Genomic DNA, 18,573 nt, shown 5'->3' on the forward strand with positions numbered 1-18,573 from the left:
CGAGCGGTTACAGCGCTCAACTGCCATCTAGGAGGTACTTGGTTCGATTCGCAAAATCACTGAGCACTTTTTTTTTCAAGAAGTTGCCCGGCCTGACATTATGCGTGGTGGCGGGTACTAATTTTTTGAGAAGTAGGCTTTTGCACTTGCTTCTTTCACTCCCCTTTTGTTCCAAAAGCGCTGTACTGCGCTCCTTCAAAAAGTAAACAATTCAGGGTTCATAATTTTCTCCTCCATCCTCTCTTATCGCAAAAGTGTCCAGTACTGAAATACCTAGATCATACCTGGTATATTACTTTTCACGTGTTTGGATATTCGACCAGCAATCAGTCTTCACAATGTTTTGAAGAAAATCTACACATGCAGTGAGCTAACTGCTTGCAGCCAAGTTGACTGACTTTGTAGGGACACGCTTTCGTGCTAATTTGGTGGGCATCATCACATGCAGCAAGACCAAAGAGCACGGACAGTTAGAGCTGATGCAAACAGAGTGATTAGTTTGTGTCTTCTCTCCCGCTATTTGTCATGCTGCACGCTTCAGTGTAATGTCGCTGTCAATGGTTAAAATTAACTATAGCAGTTAATCAAGTTCTGCTGAGAGGGTCCTCTATTGTCCAGAATGGAACAAAACAATGGCAATTTGATTTGTGTGATAAAGAGATACCCTGCTTTTGGTTACTAGAATAAATTTTTAAACTGAAGTTTATTTTTTATTAACAACAGTTCCAGTGCAGATGAAAGGTGCATGGACAAAACTCGTGTATTCAGCTTGACTAGGTTTGTGACCTTAATTGTAATTGCGAACCGGTATCACAGTATGCATAAATATCACACACATATACAACCACGGTGATAGCTTGCTTATTCTGATTAAAATTGAAAGATTGAAATCGACATATTCAACCAACACAATGTGTACGAGATTTGCCATGTAGAGTAGCTATGCTCTAAACTAATCTTCGCAGGTTCGTTCCATTTTACCCAATTTCTCGCCCATGACTGTAGGTTGGTAAATGAAACAACTTCTTTGAACACACATATTCTGTGTAAGGTTACTTTTATTTTTATGCAGAACAAAACAAATTGAAAAGTATATTGGCTCAATAGAGAAATAACTAGAAACAAATTCAGCCAAATCATTACCATACTTACTCACCAATGATAAACGGATTCTCATTTAAAAGATACATAATACATACATATACACACACATATACATATGTACACCCATACATACATACATACACTCAGCTGTAAATATTAAAATGAATGGCCAGAAAACAACAATTCTAATACACTCATTTTGAATATACTACAGAAAGTAACTTACGAGAGAAATCCACCGGCACTGTTATGTCTGATTACGGTGTTTCTCGGACCATTTCGCAAAAGCTTGATGCATAGTTTTTCGCTGCTGCCCAGTGACAAGCAGTTTTTATAAAAAACACAAGAGTAAAGCCCTTGACAATGTCATGCTAAAGAAAAGGGCTGTGCATCAATATTTTGTACATATCTGCAATATCACTCTGTTTATTTACATAGCTTGGCTCATTCACAACCCACTAACAAAGCATGTTAGGACACTTGGGCTGAAAGTTGGCACAGCGCGAGTAAATTCTAGACAATGCATGAATAATACAATTATAAGCTACTAAGTTCCTTAGTGCAAACAGTGTTTATACTGACAGCTATAGGTGCCATTTCGTTTCCCCAAAACACTTCTCAAAAGTAGAATCAACTTTATTTAGCTAAAAGTTTTTATTCTGGCGCGTCATGGTGGCTCAACGGTGGAAGTGACTCTTTCAGCCAAGAAAACAAAGACCAATTATTTTTTCTAGTTCGTGAATTCATCCCATGCTAACATTGAGGCAGCTGGTAGGAGTGCTTTTGGAGAGAGGAAACCACCACATTCCCACCAGTTGTGGCCTTGGGTAGCTACTTCACTTGGACAAAAATAATGAAAAACACTCCTCAAGAAGACTTCAAAGTTTGCACATCAACACAGTTTTCATACAGCTGTCCATTAGTCTGCTTGAAAAATATTGAGTTTACTGGTGGGCAAAGACTTTACACTATGTGAGGTGATGCTCCAGTGCACTGCATGTATGTCTTGCTGCTGGCCTCAACTGCGATGTTGCTCAGCACATATGTGTAAAATAACAACCAATACTATGCCACTGCAAAGTAGTTATGTGTCATTTGCATGAAACAGGGACCACAATAAAAGAACGTTATAACATTTGCCTTCACAAAGTTTAAAAAATGTAAATAAATTTCCACAGAGTTTTCACAGTTCATCTGAGGATAGTAATATTGATTGTAAACAGATTCTTACTTCCACTAACAAACTGTTTTAAGATGCCAGATTCAATATTACAGTATACCAGCACTTTTGTAGGGCTAAGCAATTGTACAGGCACCTAGAAAAACACAAGTGAATGCATGCTATAGCTACATATAAAAGTAAATACTTTTATTTCTAGTCTGAGTAGAGCTGCATAGATGATAAGTCACTTGCATTACATTATGAACAAACCTATCCGAGCAAAGTATACATTTAAAAAGTTACACTTACATAGTACATAAGTAGACTGTTGAAGGACGGACAGGCAGTGGGATAATACCCAAGCACTAAAATCTACTGTTAAGATATACTAGGAGTAGTGATGATCCTCTTCCTTCCAAATAAAATAATCCACATAGATTCCCTTCCCAGAGCTTATACACTCATGGCATCATTGGTGCTGTACAAACGAGTATACACTGAAGGATTACATCGACTAAGTACATGATTACTGCATCCATGGCTTTACTTCTTGTACTACAAAAAATGCAAACACAGTTACCATTGGCGACCATGGATGCTGTGATTTCTGGCATGTAAATGTCGAGGCACGCAGGCACTTAACACACATGTTAAAAACTTCAGCTCAAAAATATTTGCCCACTAACACTACAGCAGCCTTTAAATTAGTGTCATAGTTTGATATCTTCCATGCAAAATTTAAATAATTTCGAATGCAAGCAAATGAACTGCTGAATAACGTACTGCTAAGAAGTTAAGCAGCAGCTGCTCCTGACATCACAATGTGCTCTTTCTGCTGTTGTAAACTTTGAGCAGGAGAACAGTCACTGGAAGTCCATTTATACTTGCTGGTCTTCTGTGCTCTGTTCTTGATACACTGTACAAGACCGTGGAGCACCGAACCCCTTGTTACTGCTGGAACTTAGAAAAATACAGATCATTGTTACAACCATGCTACATGCAAGAGTGTATAGTTGTCAATTATGTGCTCATATTTACAGATATTGTATTTTCAGAAGCAAATGACAAGCCTCAACACACACACGCACAAACAGTGAAGATTGAAAATATATTTATTATGATTCAAGAGCAAGAACTACAATGTTATAGATGAAGGCATGAAACTTCTGACAGGCATAAAGAGCCAATAGAGTTTCTTCTATTTCGACTTTACACTAGGTGCGAGAAGTAGACCACAAATAAGTTCACTAAGAAACACAAGCTAGACTGCATTACAATACAACAGCCAATGTTCATAACTTTAAGGCTGTCTAACATAGCCAGCTCACCATACCGCATATAGGAGCAAATGGGCAGTCTAGAAGACACAAATAACTTGTGGATTATGAGTGTGCTTGTTGCTGACATATATTATTCTGAATGAAGAAAACCTTTCAAAAATGCACTTTATCAGGGGAAATAATCATACGCAACAAACACAACGGGCTCCTACAGGTGCCACCAACACTCGCCATTATTGTTGATACCAGTGTCTTGCCGGATGGATATGCTGCGTCCTGCACAGAACACCAAAGGAGCACTCCATGACTTGGATTGCATGTGTGCTAGCTGCATCGCTCTGCTGCTGAAATAGGCTAGCCACAGACAGAGAAATGAGAAGCCATGGCTTCGAAACACACTGAACGTCACCTTTAGAGATCAACAATGCATACTTAGGTCAGGTACAATTTGTAGAAAATATATATCACTATGCAATCGTGGTGAACATGTTCGGCTGAAACACAAGCAACAGCACTGAGAGAGAAAAAGCTACTTTAGGTAAAAGATGCAGTTACTGGCCCTATGTCATCTGAGGCTTCTTCAATAGGTCTTTCTCCTTTCAAGTTGTGAATAGCCAGGCAATTTTCACCCACTTGCTACTTCCTTCCAGAGCACTTGATCCACAGAGGGAGTCACAAGCTCGAGAGCTCAATAAGGAATCAAAGTATTTGTGCTCGTTTCAAAGCACAAGCTTTTGAGTCTCAGATTATTGGAGTTTCATTCATAAGCCTCAGGCTTTCAGCTTTCAACATTCTCAATTATCTAGCAATTTAGTTCTATAAATGTTGAATAAGAATTATGTGTAAGAATATTACAGGTATCCACTGAAAGCAACCATGCTTGGGTTTTAAATTTGTGCACAGTAAGTGGTGTTCACGTAATCGTATGTATTAAAGAAAAACTAACCTTGCAGCCAGCCGTTAGGCAGTTTTGTGCCCTCGAAGCTCCCAAGCAGATCGCAGTCCTTCCAGATGAGGCTGCCATGCATGCTTCCACGCCACATCCGCTGAGTGATAAAAGTGCCAGCAGTGACATAGGCTTGCACAGTTAGGGAGAACGTGTCCTTCCTATTTTTGTACAGGTGCTCCAAGTAATGATGAGGATTGATGTGCCAGAATGTGCAACCGATGCATCACAGGACCTTAACAAACCAATCTCTGCGATCTGTGAAGAGCCGAAAACGAGGTATTTAAAAAGAATAATTAAAAGCACTCACTTCTAATACTTATTTGAGGAAGCAATCACTTCGTTAAAGTGACCAAAATCTGCTATAATCACTTTGAAATAAACTGAAGCCTCATGTGAAATTTACGTACCGCAATATATATGTCCTACTGAAGTATAGTACTACCACAGTGGTAATCGTCTATAGAACTAATTTTCCAAAATAACATAAAATTTTTAAGTGCAACCTGGCTCCTGAAAAATAAATTCACATTAACTATCCAACTATCAAACGTGGTCAATCGACAGGCCCAAACTGATAATCAAACAAGAGCTCACTTGTATGAAATCACAAAAAACTTTTTATGTATTTGCTCCATAATATATGTATGTATATAACAGTAGTAGTAAATTTTTCATGCTTGAACTTACCATAGAGAAACATTACATCTGATGGGCTTAAAAACTTGCACACGTTATAGAACTGCGTGAATTATAGTACCGGTGAAATTTAGTTCTGCAAGGTGAGCTCACCGATGGCAGCAGTAGCCGTCGGTGTCATGAGGAACCAAGTACGGCCAACAGGCAAAGGGTATCTGCAGACTGGAAGCTGCCAATGACAGCAATGAAGGGTTGGCCAGGCGTGCACGTCCATTGATAAAGTGTAAGAACTGGCCATGACCGGCTGTTGTAAAGGCTCTAGTACCGTGCAAAACGATGGCCAGACGAACTCGGAAACCTGTAGTTAGGCGATATTGGCCTACAACTTCATCCAAAGCAAGGCACCGGTGAACTCTTTGCTTTTTCTGGGGGCCGGAGGGAAGCTTGACGTTCACAGGTGAACTCTTTGCTTTTTCTGGGGGCCGGAGGGAAGCTTGACGTTCACAGGCTCTCGCTGCCACATAGAACTCTCAAGGTGTTACCAAAGAACAGTCTAGGCGCGCTTCCAAAGTAACACGATCCAGAACAGAATGTAGCATCTCGTAGCTTTGGTTGATCACATCACAGCGATAGGTCTGGGGGCCGGAGGGAAGCTTGACGTTCACGGGCTCTCGCTGCCACATAGAACTCTCCAGCTGTTACCGAAGAACAGTCTAGGCGTGCTTCCAAAGTAACACGATCCACAACAGAATGTAGCATCTCGCAGTTTTGGTTGATCACATCACAGCGCTAGGACTATGGTTATCACAAAAAGGTCAAGTGACGACTTAACAAACAAAAGCGCCAAGCTGCCCCACCACCACTTCGCAGGGCAAAACAGTTATCAACGCTGTCTTTCAATTTTCGGTCACACGAGCACAGCTTGTTCACAAGTCTTGAAACGTCAGCACAGCACCACTGTTCACAACGAAGATCGTTTCACTCCCGAACAGTACATTGCTCTCAAGTAAATAGAAGCGTACGGGCTAACTAGTGGCGAAGCAAGAACCGAGCTCGTAGTTTATACGTTTCCGTACGTACTTGGGGTCACTCAGGTAACTTGTCAAAACGCTGTCAATCCAAAATGTCGCACAGCACCCAACTGAGAGACTGGAAAGTCAAGCGAACGAACTGTTACCGGCACACAAACACACATTGCAGGCTTCTCGAGTGCTAGTTGCCGTCGATACATCGACGCCGATCCCCGCTTGATAACCACACCGACGCACAGGCTTCGCTGCGTTTCACCGTACACCATTGCACTGCCACAGCTTTCCGCACTGCTTACACGCACCGAAAGAGCTGCTGTAATCACAACACATCCGGTCAAACGCTGAAGTAACTCGTGCGAGAAGCGTTTGCTGAAAGTCGCACCAACCGATATGCTGTTTACGACGCCATGTTGTTTTCGACAACTGCGCAGCACATAAGAGGGCGCTTAGAAAGTACTTACACTATTTTCACGGCATGAAAAAGTTTTCTCTTATGTGCGAGGGGGGTGATATGACGAACAGGAGAGGCGTGCCAGATGAAAGAAGTGTTTTGGCCATGACCTACTACACTCCTGACCTGCCCAGAGAGCACCTCTTCCAGCGCCCACGTTCTAGTTCATACCTTCTGCCGCTAGGGCCGTCACCTACGAGCGGCGTGGCGCTAGGCAGCACCTGTTCGCTGTCGTCTGCTTCAGCCATCGCTGTGGCAGTGCAAATCGTTCTTATTGTGCATGAATTGTGTATGAATGTGTAAAATATGGCAAATAAAGCGATATGATTCCTCGTCAGAGTTGGCTGCATTCGTGTGGACGTTTGAAGCAGAAATAGAACCGTAAAAAAAGCACACAAAGGGTCACAGTGGCAAGCAGACGGGAACTTTTCTACAAATGAAGGAAAATTTATTATGAAAATATTTCTTGAATGAAAACGTAGTCCAACGAGATAAAAAAACTATTGTTAGGCATTCATTGTTCACACTGAATCACGATGGTTCCAGACGATACGCATACACAAATTGCAGAAGATACGCAGATCGAAACACAGTAGGTCGTGTGCAGAAACTTGCAGACGGCAGATAGCTGCAGTAGTCAGCTCTAATAGTGGCCGCGTGCAGTTTTTTTTTTTTAGATGAGCTGACACCTCAAATGTAAGTATGGTGTATTGCTGCGTGCCATATTGCAAATCGGAACAAGGCAAACAAAGTAAAGTAAGTTTTCACGAGTTTCCTGCCACAGACATACGGGAAGAATGGATCGAGGCAATTGGAAGAAAAGGTGAGTCTTGTGTTTTTGAGAGTCGTTTCAATTCAGAACGAGTTGCAAGCTAGCAAGAAGCACCAGGGTGCTTTAGTAAACTTTATTTCCGTGTGTTATGCTAATTCACTGAGCTAAAAAACATGAAAGCTTTTTTAAAGTACCGCGGCTAATATGGCAGGCTCCACAAATAGTGCCAAGAAATTTAAATATAGCACACAAGAAAAAAGTAAATATACGAAATCTGTAAATTATGTAAAAATGCGTAGCGGTGGGTTGCGAGGGGTTCGAGCACCCTTCCCGAAGGCTGCCTCAACAAATGCCGCCGAAATCCATAAAAAAATTAATGATATGAAATATTTACGTGCTGCCTCCACAGTTTGTCTCTCTGTGTGTGTGTGTGTGTGTGTGTGTGTGTGTGTGTGTGTGTGTGTGTGTGTGTGTGTGTGTGTGTGTGTGTTTAGCGATGGACAACTCTTGAACACTGGGTGTCACTGAAGTTAGCGACCGAATTTGGTCAAATGTATTTCTCATCTCAAACCTCTATCTTCCCATACAGCTTTGTTCGTTTCTGTATAAGCTTACTTAAGGTAATTAGAAACGTTACGCCGGTAACGAAATGTGGCGATTAACTGTTCACTCTATATAGGGCTGGCAGGCGGTCGGGTATAATGACATAATTGAAGTCCTTCGTGCACGTATAGGCAGTTTGTCACAGAAGCAGACGCATGGTATCAGTCCGTCGCCCTCCTGCCGGCCGCACAGTAGCAGACGAACAGGTTATAGGTAGCGCCACCTACGGCGAGCGATTGAACGAGAGCGGGGACACGCGCTCCCATAGGAACCCCGCTATCTGAACAGGTCAGGAGTGTAGTAGGTCATGGTTTTGGCAACGTCACGGAGTGAGCTGATGTAGAGGGTATTGCTTCCCAACCAATCACAAGCTGTGCCTGTCGGCCAAGCCGTCGTCTGCTCGCGTTTGTCGTCTGCTTCGATCAGAGCATGCGACAGGGGATTCGCCTTCGCAACGCTATTATTCTCAGGTCAAGTGGCCGCTGCGTCGCACAAAATACATGTCAGTGGCTCGCTCTACCTTTGAATGATGTTGGTGCGCCAAGTTAAATGGCTGGTAATTGATGCAGGGATGAATTCAGCCAAGGTTTGCTCCAGAATCGTGAGGGTTTGCATATTTTCGGTGTCATACAAAGTTACTAGGGTCATTTTATTCCGATTGCTTGCCATATTATCATGGTCCATATCGGTGTATGAACAGTGAGGATGAAGATGCATGATTTGTTTGTAGTTCCATGCGTAATCACGCGCACCCCTAATAGGCTTTGGTTTACAAAGTACGCTTTGTTCCAGATCGTCCCAAAGTGTATCGACAGCTGTGTTTCAGAGATCGCAACCATTGGACAGTTAGAGCCAATGAAAGTACACTAGAACACAAACTTTATGAACCACTCACTGAAAACTTCCTCTCGTTTTTATTTCCAATAGCGTGCAAAGAATGTGCTCCCATTAACCTCTTTGGTGGTAATTTCCACCAATGAGGCAAGGATCTCGAGTCACACTTTTAATTGGATGAGATGGGGCGCAACTGATTCTGATTATGATTATGATCCTTGATATTCTGGCGCACACCCACAAAGGGGGATTGGCCAAGAACCTGGCGGTTCTTTGCCCAATAGCGAGATAACACTAAGCGGACAGCATCTTCTTCGTCTTCCCCCAGACGTGGTGGAATGCTGGCTCAGAACACGTGGTCTTTTATATGTACATATTATTGATGATATTACTGGGTTAATTGAGACCTCTTTATAGATTCCGGGAGATAAGTCACCAGACAGGCGGATTACATGAGGGCTTTTTTTTCGAAATGGGCTGAATTCAGGACCATAACTTCATCTCAAATAAAACCCTATTGGCATGCAGGTAGTCTCAACTTTCCTCTAAAATCCTAATCATATATGTTACTAATCATTACCTAAAGGATACTGTTTTCTTCGAGGAATGGTGTTAGTATGTGTGTGCAAATAAAGCCTTGATTAAGCTAGTTTTGGTTCGGATTTCGGCTCATATTGAAGAAAAGCTCCTCATATGGTCCTACGTTTTGTTTTTTTCAAAATGCAACAGAAGATACGGCGCCAATTAGAAAAGAAATGACTGAACCCTGAATTCGGACTACGAACTACGCGTAATCCATTGTGTGCCTCGAAGAACGTCTCAACATTCTGTGTGTGATTGTGTATCGTGCAAGCAGCAGCTTTTGGTGCATGCTCTGATAAGAGGATAGTTATTGTCGAGCTTTATGATTATTATTGTTTGGTGCCACAGTGTGCCGCTACTTGAACGGCAACCACAACTGCGTTTTTTATTTACTTTAATACGCACAGGGCCATTCAGGCATTTCAGGTGGTTGGATGTTTACAGAGAGAAACTGTACACCATACATTTAGGAACATTGGTAGATAAAAAACAGAATTAGAACCATCATTTTTAAGGATCAATAGTGGCTTATGTTGTTACCAAAGAACATTAGTTACATAGGGATCAACTAACCTAGACGATGAGACGAAAAAGCAAAAATAAATATACACTGTAAATAGATAATACATACAAAACCATGTGGCCAGAGCCAGATATTGCATAAAGTTAAAGTGCAGACGAAGACAGAACAAGTTGTCAAAGATCAGCCGCAAAAGCGTCGTTATCTTGTTGAAAAATGCGACGGAATGGTAAGCATTGGAACATTATGTAGCAGGTCACCACGCATAGGCAGAAATATTCGCCACTGCATGCAGCATTAGTGAACTCGAAACTAGAGCTGCTTCAAAAACAATTATTTCAGCCTCATGGCATCCTCGATGCGGCTCCACATTGCTTCAAAGACATGGGCTAACCTAGAATATGCTGGGTAAAGGAGTAAAGTGGATGAGCACGTAGGCATCTTTACGAATTGTTAGATTCTGTTTACTGTAGAGCTTTCTCACATTACTTCAAAGAAGATCGCAAGGGGACATCTCCGTGTGAGACCACAAATAATAATACAACTTTCAACAACGTCGCCTCACCTGATCTTTGAAACTTACGAGTTCGCAAACCTTTTTGAAGTGTTCTTCAATTGAAGTGTTTTCAGTGGCTATTTAATATTTTAACAAAAAATTGTTTTCGCACAGAAATGAGCCTCATCGGCTAGTGAATAATATGTTTGCCAGTGAAATGGTGTGTCATATTTCTTGCTTTACGGGAGAATGTGGTAATAAAGCGTTCCAGATGCTGAGGCATGACCGACACACCCTAGTCATTCATGGTTTTATTAACAGTAAGTTTTGAGAAAAGTTGGTTTTAACACGTTAGGTAAGCGTTAGAGCCTGGCAAGAGACATCGATGTATGTGCTGCTGTACAAAAATTACGTAGTGATCCATGTGTAACATTCATGGAGTGTTCACCCAATCTGTTTTTGGTCTCCACGCCCCCTCCTTTCGGGGAGTTTTTTTTTCGAAATTTACGCTTTTCTATCCAAGCCCTTACCCCGATTTTCATCCTAACAAAAATACTTTCGCAAACCTCGTTCTCCCAAGCCACAATACTGAACACCCGCTGTTTCGCTTTGAGATACTTTTGCCTCTAACGTGGTTTTCTCGCTGCCTCAGGGACTGCATACACTGCTAGCTTTTTGCCCCCCAGCTGCCCACATGATCGGCCCATTTTGACCACACGACAATGCACTAGAATGACGTCACGTCATGTGACCTTATGATGATGTCCCAATTTTCGATTATCTGTGACGTTATATGAGGACGTCCTTCAGTGATGAATTCGTACATCACTCGTGAGGAACCAATTACGACAAGTCTCTAAGCCGAAAAAGACTAAAGTTGGGTGTGCCATGGATCCTTTGGTGGACTAAATGGGCTGCCATAGATTTTGAATACACTTTGAACTAACAGTGGTAGCAACTGCAAGTGTTCCACTGTTACCCCTAGCCCTTACTCCAATTCGTTTCAATTTTGGTTCTTCTAGAATGCTCCAGTAACACTAATAGTTGAACCGTCTGGACGAATAAAAGAAACGGGGACCCTGCACTTGTGGAGTATATTTTATGTTCATTTCCACTTAGTCATACAGAAGAACGCAGTATATTGGTCACGTAACACACACACATATATATAAATGTGCACTTCAGTTTCAAGTAACACACCACAAACACTGACCATCCGTGCTGCACCGCCGAGTACTAACAAGTGGATATATATAGCACAGTATTTTGACCTTCCATGTAGTGCCGGTGACTTGTGCTTGGTTTGAAAAAAATAAACATTGACACTGTAACGTGGAAATTACGTAGACTAATTTGTAGCACCGAAGCACACCGATCTTTTAATTTGTATCCATCTCATCTCCAACATCTCTCCAGTCGAATAATATGAATTATCAGCTGGTATTCTATCGTGTCGGCCGAACTTGCATCCCCATTGCTGGTGCACGATTCCGCAAACACAAAGATAGAAGCGGCGCTTATGAAGGACTAGCACAGTGGTTGGGCGTGCTTTTGAGCGGTCCCGATTGACTGCACGGATAAGTGGTTTTGCACGTTTCAAGCTTGCTTTTATAATAAATAGGGCAGCAGTTGAAACCTTTGTAGCACTTATTACATTGTACGGCTTTTCAGGGATCAGTCACCAGGTATTTGCTGGATTGTGGGTGTGTTTGTATGTTTGTGCTTTTTTCTCTTGCCACCCCATGGGGGAGGTGCACGTACATCGAACACGGAATTTTTTGTAGTCAGGCAGGGTTCGTCGTACGCCGTGCTTTGTAAGTATCGAGTGAGAGAATGCATGAAGACAATTGGTGTCAAAAAGACATGGTGGCTGTAGAATGTTCTGGATGCGGGGTGGGTTTCAAAATAGACCCCTGTGCAGACGCGAATGGAGAGGAAACTAACGCCAAATGTAGGTAATGTGACGTCTAGAAAAAAATGGAGATATTCATAGTTGCCCAGAGTGCACTGCTAATGAGAATCAGCGAGCTGCAGACTGCGTTGGCGACAGAGCAAGAGAAAACGTGGGCTATAGGAGAAAGACTCAAGTCCGCCGAGGAGGCATTAGCGGAGGTGAGCAAAGGAGCGGCTGATGGAGAGAACGGTAGGCCACCGTCAACCAGAACGGCAGAGAAGTCAGAGCAATCAAGTTTGGAATAAATAGGTTCAGCCGGTGTAACGGTCGCAAGACCCAGCTTCAGCGAAATAGTGGTGGGCTGGAAGGGGACAAAGCAGCCGGCGTCACAGGTGCAAGTAACCCCCAGGGGCAGGACACTATGGCTGAAAAGTCACAGCACGTGATAATCGCCGGGGACTCGAGTTTAAATCGATGCACAGAAGCAAACGAATGGAGGGTAAGAGGTGACAAGAGAGTTGCAGTAGGGACGTTCCCAGGACGCAAGCTGGAAGCAGTCATGAGGAAAGCGAGCACAAAACTCAAAACTACAGCTGAAGGACGAAACCTCCTGATAATTACAGGCGGTTTAAACCATGTCTTAAATAAAGATATGGCAGGACTAGCGATCACACTGCCGAAAAGGGTCCATGACATGCGTACCGTTTCTCCCCAGGTACAGGTAGTGATATGCACAATAACGGAGGTACCGGTGCATGACAGCAACCTGCAAAGAGCGCTTGTCAAGACAAACCAAGAGATATGGCGGATGAGACGAGAGAAAGGCTTTGAGGTGGTCGAAATAGAGAGTGCATAGGTGGGGTGGTTTTCAACGAGACAGAATTCACTTCAATGAAAGGATAGGTCGTGAGGTGGGTTGGCGACTTGCAGGACGCGCAGTATCTTTTTTTGGGGGGCACGCGGGCCTTTCGGGGTGCAGAATAGCTAGTAAAGAGGAAAACAACCAGGGGGACTCTTTGACAGGTGGTATAGACAGATGCGATTCCAAAGTGGCACCAATATCTAAGACACCTAGAGCCCGGGGCAAAAATCGACGTATTCACGATGGCCGAGACAATTCAGACGTAGGGTATATTAACATGCAGGGTGACAGGAATAGGCTGAAGTGGAAAGATATAGAAGAACAGCTAAGGGAGGAGAGGCCTATGGTGTATGATTTTGTAAAAACAAATCTTAGGAACATGGAACCACCTCCTAACAATCCGGACTACGCGTGGGAATATTGTAACAGAACAGTAGGCAGCAGAAAGCGTGGTGGCTGTTGGGGCATTCATTTATAAAAGTACAGACTGGCAAAGGGTCAAGCGAAGTGCAAGGAACATTTATGACTAAAAAAGAAAGTGGCAGGGCAAATGACGCTCCTGGGTTTTGTATACTTCTAGATAGGGGCAAAAGCCAGAGAGAAAAATCAACAAATGATTCAGTGCATAGGAAATGACATTGACGAACTTGAAAAAGTGTGCGAGGTAACTATATTAGGAGATATGAATGCGCACATAGAAGATATTGATGGATATACTGACCCAACTGGCAGAATGCTAATGGTTATGTGTGAAAGGCATAATTTAATCATCTGCACTAGCACCGAGAAATGCAAATGGCAGATAGCATGGGAGGTGGGAAGACTGTAGTCGACGATAGATTACGCAATAATGTCACATAGGATGTATGATTGGCTAAGGGTGATGAACCTAAATTGATATGGGTCCAGAAGCTTAGGTAGTGATCACAAACGTATTAAGCTGAGTTTTGGAAGAGAAATAAAATTGGAAATGTGGCTTTACAAGCAACCACAGGTTCATATTTATTCAGAAAGGCAAATAGAAATAGCAACTAAACAGGTTGAGAAGATAATCACTGAGGATGCTAAAACAGATTGAACATACACAATTATAACTCGATTGTTTGAGTTAGAACTTGCTAAGGTACGAGTCAAATCAACCGGGAAATGCAGACACAAACCCAAGAGCTGGTGGGATGAGGAAGTCAAGAGAGTCATAGTAAGACGTCAGGAAACATCTAGGGAACACATGTATGGTAAACAGAGGGGTGAACCGGAATATGATGTCAACAGAAAATGGGATAACTTTTTGAGCTGCAGAAGGGAAGCGTCCGATTTGATCAGTGAAAAGATTTGAAGAAAGGGGGTCCAATGGATGACGGCAGTAAAAAAAAGAATAGAAAGGCAGCTGCAAAGCTTTGGAACCATCTCAATTCTCCGAGTAATAAGATAAACATGACACAGACGATTGTAACTACAGTTCAAGGGGTCAGACTAGAAGGAGATAAGGCAGTAGAATATATAAAAACAATGATGACAGAAAAAGTTAAACACCAAGAAAGTGCTGCATGCACCGTGCCAGATGAGGATGGACCAATTAGCTCAGTGGCTCCACTGGAACAACGAGACTGGGAAAGAATAGAGAAAAGAGTTCCTAATGCACATAAACAGGCTCTGACAGCATCCCAATCACGCTAATAAAGAAACTAGGACCAAACTCTATGCAAACATTGGGGCAGCGAGCAAAGAAATAATGAATGGTGAAGCTCCCAATGAGTGGAAACTAAGCAGGATGAGCATGATCTATAAAGGAAAGGGGGACAAAGCCGATCTAAACTACTACCGTCCTGGAACAGTGACAACAGTAATTTAGAGGCTGGTGATGCAGATAGTAAAGGAAAGACGACAGGCATGGGTGGAGAATGAGGGGGGAGCTGGGAAAACTACAAAATGGGTTTCGTAAACGAAGGAGGTTGGAGGACGATCTCTTTTCATTGATGCAGTGTATTGAAATAGCGGAAAAAGAACACAGGCACCTGTGGCTGGCATTTCTAGATATTAAGGGAGCTTACGAGAGTGTGATTCAAGACGACTTGTGGGGACTACTGGGTACACGAGGTGTGGAGGATGGAATAACTAATCTTCTAAAGGATATCTATAAAAGTAACAAGGTAGTTATCAAATGGGAAGAACAGGTATCTGAACCTTGAGAGATGCAGTGTGGGCTTTGACAAAGATGTCCTTTGTCACCTTTGTTATTTATTCAATATTTCCAGAGACAAGAAGTCAAATTAGAGGAGAGTCGACTCGAATTCAGCCTCGATTTTGTCAAGCAAAGAAAACACATTGAACAGTCATTACCAGCATTGATGCATGCAGATGATATAGGAATTATAGCCGACAACAAGGAAGCTCTGCAGGTAGTGATAGACATCTGTGGTAATGAAGGATATTGGTTGAATTTGAAGTTCAGCAGGGAAAAATCGGCAATCATAATTTTTAATGATAACAAAGGAAGTGAGCATAAGATACAGGAAGTCACGCTAGAAATAGTGGATTATTACAAATATTTGGGCATGCACTCTTAGTCAGGTGTCGAATAACGAATGGTACATAGGCGGCGCGCTCCTGCGTACTGACTGCGTGCTGAACTTGTCTCTCATAACAGCTTCTGTTCGTTTGATAGTGTTTCGCTTTCGCAGTGGCGTATAGCCGATATAACTTTTTTTTTGTGATAGCTGACCGGGTCTAGCATTGCAGAGCAGCATCGGCAGAAGGCGACCGCGGCGCAGTTACTCTCCCCGTTGGTCCCCTTCGCCGGGCATTTGTGCACGACGCTCACTGTCGTGCATTTATTTTCTGTAGGACGAACCGTTCGTCCATTGGTTCAACTACTTCGGTTAGTCGAACTTTGTCGAATTTCAACTAAGAGTGTACCACTCAACGTGACCCCACTTTGTCCCATCAGCCAACGAAGGAGTCGATCAATAGCAACGCTGCCTCGGGATCACTGCCCTGTGCAACACCAACATTGAGCCCCGAAGCTGAAAAAATAGGAGCCCATAGACACCACATAAGTTATCGGTGAAACAACTGACAATTATCATGTAGAGAGTTAAAGCATGCGTTTACAAGGCTGAGCAGGCTGCCCTACGCGCGAAAAGCGTTCAGGTTGACAGCCATTTGGCACTTACTTTGGTTTCTACCGAAAATGTCGAAAGGAAGAAAAAAGAAACGGAACGTGGGAGCTTGATACTGTGGCTGCAACAATCTGTCGACAAATAAAAAGATGCGCTCGAGCAACTGCATGATAACTGCAACTGCATGACAGGTGCATCTTCCACACCAATCACGTTGGTTCAAATTTCTAGTCGCCATTAGATTGTAGACAGGAACAACAGTGCTTGTTCACAACGTTGGCCATGACTGCAAGAATGGTGCCGCATATTTAGCTGCCTTTGTTTGCCTTTGTACTGCCATAGTTAAATTTTCTTGGGCCCTGAATTGGTGGAATCACCTGTTATAATTCCTCATTTTCTGGCTTTTGTTTTCTTTTGGTGGCAACACATGTAATTTTTAAAAAGCTTTAGGGAGAAAACGGATGATAAAGGGTGATTCTAGAAGCAGTTGACTGAGATTTCGTGCTATTTAGCACATGAACTCTAGGCTTCTCGTATTAAGTCTATAAGACGGTAGCGTGCATGAGGGAACCTTAATCATCAAACTTTTTGTATTGGCTGTTTGAAATGCTGCTTTAAAAAATTTACTTTCAGTCCCTATACAAACTGACTCTCAAGCGGACATAATGGTGACAAAAAATGTTCCGCGCATCACTGACAAGTGCTCTCTGGTATCGGCCTAGCAGGCGACGCGCGAGCGCGTCGATCGAGTAGCCGGAAATGACACATGCCTTTGAAATTAGCTGGTTGCCTAGGACGAGAAGTGCTCCACGATTATCGTTCACAAGTTTTCATTATATTTGAACAGCACAATTACAGAAGAAAACTGAGCTATACAGCGGCTTCTAATGCAGCCTCATAATCGTTGGCTTCGAATGCGGCCGGATGCATTTGTTTTGAAGCCTGCATAACTTTACACGTTGTCTCTGTCGTAGTCGGCTGATGTTATAAGTGGGAGCCGTCGCAAGAACATGCTCCATAACGATGCTATGGTCCGTCACACCAGTGGCGCAGGAAATTCAGGTCACTTTACTATAACAGCATAACACGACGTCCCCCAACTCCCCCGTGTCTCGTTATTTTCACCATATGTAGAAGTATACACAGTAAGTAACACATCGCGTTCTTCGGAACAAAAGCGGCATTTATGGATTGCGCTGCAATGAGTCGTCGGGGTCAATCCTGTGGAGGGGCCTCGCATAATCATTTTCTTGGTTTAGATGTCATCGTGATCCAAGCCGAATTACATCCAGGTCACCTACCTTCATAACTATACGAAGGTAATAGAAATGCCAAACAATTTTCTAGCTATTAAAATATGTTCATGGCACTCACTGTGATCATACGTCGCCAAAAGTGTTTTTGCTCCCTTAATTCATGGTCAAACCGGGGAAGAAATACAACAGCTCTCGCACAGGCTAAATGAACCTCATAATCTCTCGAGGTCATTTCCCCCGAATAATGTTTACTTCGGTTCGATGCACTTTAACTCCACGAGTGATGGCTTTCACGGCCACGATACAGTGATGTCCAGCCACTGCACACTGCGGTTCATTTTTAATGATGCAAGGTTGCTTCGACATGAAGGCCTATCAAGAATGTGCAATCTCAGGTCCCCCCCCCCCCCCCCAAAGTTTATGAGAATTCAGCCAACAGAAAAGCATAGCTACACGGGCTTGTTCAGATGAATAATGGTATACGAAGAAACAATTTCAATGTTATACCTATACGTCCTGTTGACAAAGTGGGCGGTAAGAAGGAAGAAGAGCCTGGGGTTCATACGCCTGGCGTTTGCCTGCTCTGAGCGTTTAACCAAGGATTTAGTAGCTGTTATTGAATTTACTTTTGATAGGCGTTCCGATAGCGTCCTATTTGATTAGCGAGTGTGTTTTTGGATAGTAAGACCAGACACATGCCGTTTTCCTCACCTGGACTAGGGGCTTTCCTCTGGTGTGCTTGTCTTTCTCCGCAGAAATTATCAGTCGACTTGTTTCTACGCAATGGCATCTCATGCATGCCTGTGTCATTAGTCCCAAGTAAAGACGGTATCATACGGATGAAGAATCCAAAAATGATTTAGACGAAGCCAAGAGCGGCTACAACCCACTACCAAAGCATCACAGAGGTCCGAAAGTTCGCCAAGGGAGGCATTCTTTGCTGCTCGTCTGACCAGCTCTGTGTTCGAGACCTACTAAAATGATCGGTGTTTCCTACCGATCCGGTGAGCGCATTCATTCCA

At 43.0% G+C, this 18,573-nt stretch overlaps 2 long non-coding RNA genes across 3 annotated transcripts in view; one reads left to right on the forward strand and one right to left on the reverse strand.

Annotated features, from left to right (window-relative positions):
• LOC119160986 (uncharacterized) overlaps positions 1 to 18,573 on the forward strand; it is a 182,113-nt gene that overhangs the window by 25,805 nt on the left and 137,735 nt on the right. The gene's annotated exons all lie outside the window — the stretch shown is intronic.
• Positions 1,041 to 6,582, reverse strand: LOC142776494 (uncharacterized). Of its 2 annotated transcripts, XR_012887579.1 has the most exons (3): positions 5,285 to 6,582; positions 4,493 to 4,750; positions 1,041 to 3,822 (listed from the first exon to the last, which is right to left on the reverse strand). It is a non-coding gene; the product is annotated as an uncharacterized LOC142776494 (long non-coding RNA). The 2 variants fall into 2 exon arrangements; XR_012887578.1 differs by having other exon boundaries at positions 1,041 to 4,750.

The sequence above is a fragment of the Rhipicephalus microplus genome, chromosome X (assembly GCF_043290135.1).
Source record: "Rhipicephalus microplus isolate Deutch F79 chromosome X, USDA_Rmic, whole genome shotgun sequence".
Lineage (NCBI taxonomy): Eukaryota > Metazoa > Arthropoda > Arachnida > Ixodida > Ixodidae > Rhipicephalus > Rhipicephalus microplus.